This window comes from Dipodomys spectabilis, unplaced genomic scaffold (genome assembly GCF_019054845.1).
Source record: "Dipodomys spectabilis isolate Male_0828 unplaced genomic scaffold, ASM1905484v1 ptg000278l, whole genome shotgun sequence".
In the NCBI taxonomy this organism is placed as follows: Eukaryota; Metazoa; Chordata; class Mammalia; order Rodentia; family Heteromyidae; genus Dipodomys; species Dipodomys spectabilis.
This window is the reverse complement of record NW_024870955.1, coordinates 2,012,815-2,015,895: the sequence shown is the minus strand read 5'-3', so window position 1 is coordinate 2,015,895 and position 3,081 is coordinate 2,012,815. Positions and strand designations below refer to the sequence as shown.

At 33.8% G+C, this 3,081-nt stretch overlaps 1 non-coding gene across 1 annotated transcript; it reads left to right on the top strand.

Annotated features, from left to right (window-relative positions):
* Nucleotides 1-1,544: 1,544 nt before the first annotated feature.
* LOC122126439 lies at nucleotides 1,545-1,650 on the top strand. The gene has a single exon (XR_006150927.1). It is a non-coding gene; the product is annotated as a U6 spliceosomal RNA (small nuclear RNA).
* Nucleotides 1,651-3,081: the final 1,431 nt, after the last annotated feature.

The following is a 3,081-nucleotide window of genomic DNA, read 5'->3' as shown; positions in this document are numbered from 1 at the left end:
ATTTTTTTCTTGTTTGTTTGTTTAGTTTGTCCTTGTTCTGGAGCTTGAACTCAGAGGCTGGACCATGTCCCTGAAGAAATGTCTTCCCTGGCCAACTTCCCCCAAAGCTAGGACTCTACTACTTGAGCCAAACTCCACTTCTGGCGTTTTTGGTGTTTGGTTACAGATAAGAATGTGACAGACTTTCCTGCCTAGGTTGGCTTTGAACTGAGATAGTAAGAAAGCCAAGTGACATCAACTGTATCAAGATTTCTGTTTTGAACCAAGAAATACTAGACAAAGTTTATTATAAACTAATATTTGACAATTTTTAAAAGAAAAGAATATGTCTAACAAAGAATCCATAACTTAAATAACTCCACAAATGTAGGTGCACTGAATCATTTTGGACGCATTTTTTCATCTGTTTGGGAAGATAACTATTGACTTCATAGATTCTTTTTGGGGAAACGTAGTCATATTTGCCTGTTGTAACTGGCTTTGTACACATGCATGCTGTACATACTTCTAAGGGCCCTAAATAAAGGAAGTCTTGAAATTCTCAACAATATTTAAATAAGATGCTCCAGCCTAGGGTTAAGATTTTAGGTGTGGACATTTATCAACACTCCTGATTCAGACTCTACTTGATATAATTTTTCATCAATATTTTGTTTTTAGTTTTGCTCTTTGTAAATTCACATGCACCTATGAAAAATTGTGTTGCCATCCCAATAATATTCTCAAAGTACCTCTTAATCATGACTCACAAAAAGTTGTATTATATTACAACAAGGAAAAATGCTATAAATAAAGAAAACAATAATTAAATATTAATGATTACTAAAATAAAAAACAAAACAATTACCAGGGTTTTCAGTATTTGAAGTGTACATAGTAGAGTTTACTATTTTCTCATATTCCTGTACATTTAAAACTGGATAAAGCTATAAGTAGCCTTTAAATTTACTCACTAAGATTACTATTTATAGTTCATTTAATCATTTGTATGTGGATTATATCATTATTTGTTCATCACTAACATATAACGTAAAGGAGCCCTAAAGATTTAACAGAAACTGTGTACTTAAAATCTTCACTCTTCACTCTGCTTCTTTACACAGTCTTTACAACTTCTCATTAGTAAAGTTTCTATAAAATCTGAAATGTTCATATTTACTAGTACATGCTACCAGAAATATTATATACTTTATCAAAAATTTTTATGACCTGCCAAACAGTCTTAATTTTGCCATATATAAGCAAATCCCAAAATTAAACATATTTAAAACATTAAAACTTTTAACAAACCTTAACATTTGCTGCAATGATCATTATGACAAGTGTCTTTTGTAGAATAATTGAATTCCTCCTCCTACAAATCTCATGAACAACAAATACCTGGAATTATTTTGTTTTTGATATGTCAATCTTGACTTTATTCTTAAATGTGTGCTTATGTAAGAAACACATGGTTCTAAAATTTCACAATTCTTTTGAACTTATTTTTGTTGAATTGTCTAGTTTAAGAAAATCAATTACTCTTTATATATAAAAAATGTTTTGTGCTCAATTTGGCTGCACATACACTAAAATTGGAACATACAGAGAAGATTAACATGGTCCCTGCACAAGGATGATACACAAATTAGTGAATCATTCCATATTTTTACAACAACAGATGCTGGAAGGGATATGGCCAGAAGGGAAGCCTGCTGCATTCTTGGTGGGAGTGTAAACTTGTTCATCCACTTTGGAAAGCAGTTTGGAGGTTCCTCAAAAGCCTCCACATAAAGCTCCCTATTATACAGCAATCCCACTTTTGGGCATTCTCCCAAATGATCACAAACCAGTCCATACTAAAATTACCAACACAACAATGTTTATTGTAGCATTATTTTCCATAGCTAAGATATGGAACCAACCCTGATGCTGCTCAGTAGAAGAATGGATCAAGAAAATGTTCTCTCTCTCTCTCTCTCTCTCTCTCTCTCTCTGTGTGAATTTACACTTACACAACCACTTTGGAAAGCAGTCTGGTGAGTCCTCAGAAAGATAAATATTGACCTTCCTTATGGCCCACTCATACCACTTCTAGGCATCTATCCTGAACAACAGGTACCAATATTCAAGGACAAATGCACTTCCATGTTTATTGCAGCACTGTTCACAATAGCCAGGATATGAAAACAACCCATATGTCCCACCAGAGATGAATGGATCAAAAAATTGTGGTAACTATACACAACGGAATATTTTCCAGCCATTAGAAAGGACAAAATAATGGCATTAGTAGGGAAATCAATCAAGCTACAGGAAAACATGTTGAGTGAGTTAAGCCAAAAGCAAAGAGACAAATGGCACATGGTCTCCGTGATAAGCGGATGTTAAATCCAAAATGTAAGGTGATATGCCAAAATTAACAACACTTAAGAAACCAAGAACTTCCACTCATCTGGTCGAATCACTACTAAATAACCCCATTCTGCCCGTCATATGTGCACACTGAAGGGAAACCAGGAGGATGACACAGAACTAGAAGGAATCAGGGAAAAACATACAACAGTGGGATCCATCAGCTGCACTGGACATTGACCAAAATGAACTAAGCAACTCAATGTCACTGGAGGGAGGGAGGGAACAAGTGGGAAAGAAGGAACAGCTGACGCTATGCAATACAAAAGAAATATACATATTTCAAAACAAAAAATTTACATATGGAAGAAATAACTCTATTGCAAAGCTCATAGAATTGATAAATGTTGTAGACCATAATAGACAATTTGCTCCATCGAAGTTAGAATGTGTTTGTGACTTAAACTAAGCATCACTATCCCACAATACTGTGAAATTTGGGGAATTTGTAACCACTTAATCACAATAAAAACATTTGAAAAAATGATGAAGGTGGAAAAATAAGTTGCTCTAAAAAACAAAAAAGGAAAATGTTCTGTGTGTATTTGTGTGTACACACACACGCACACACATATACTATATATATATATATATATATATATATATATATGTATATTAATTCTATGCCTCCATCAGAAAGAATGACATCGCTCAATTTGTTAGGAAATGGAAAGACTTGGAAAAAAA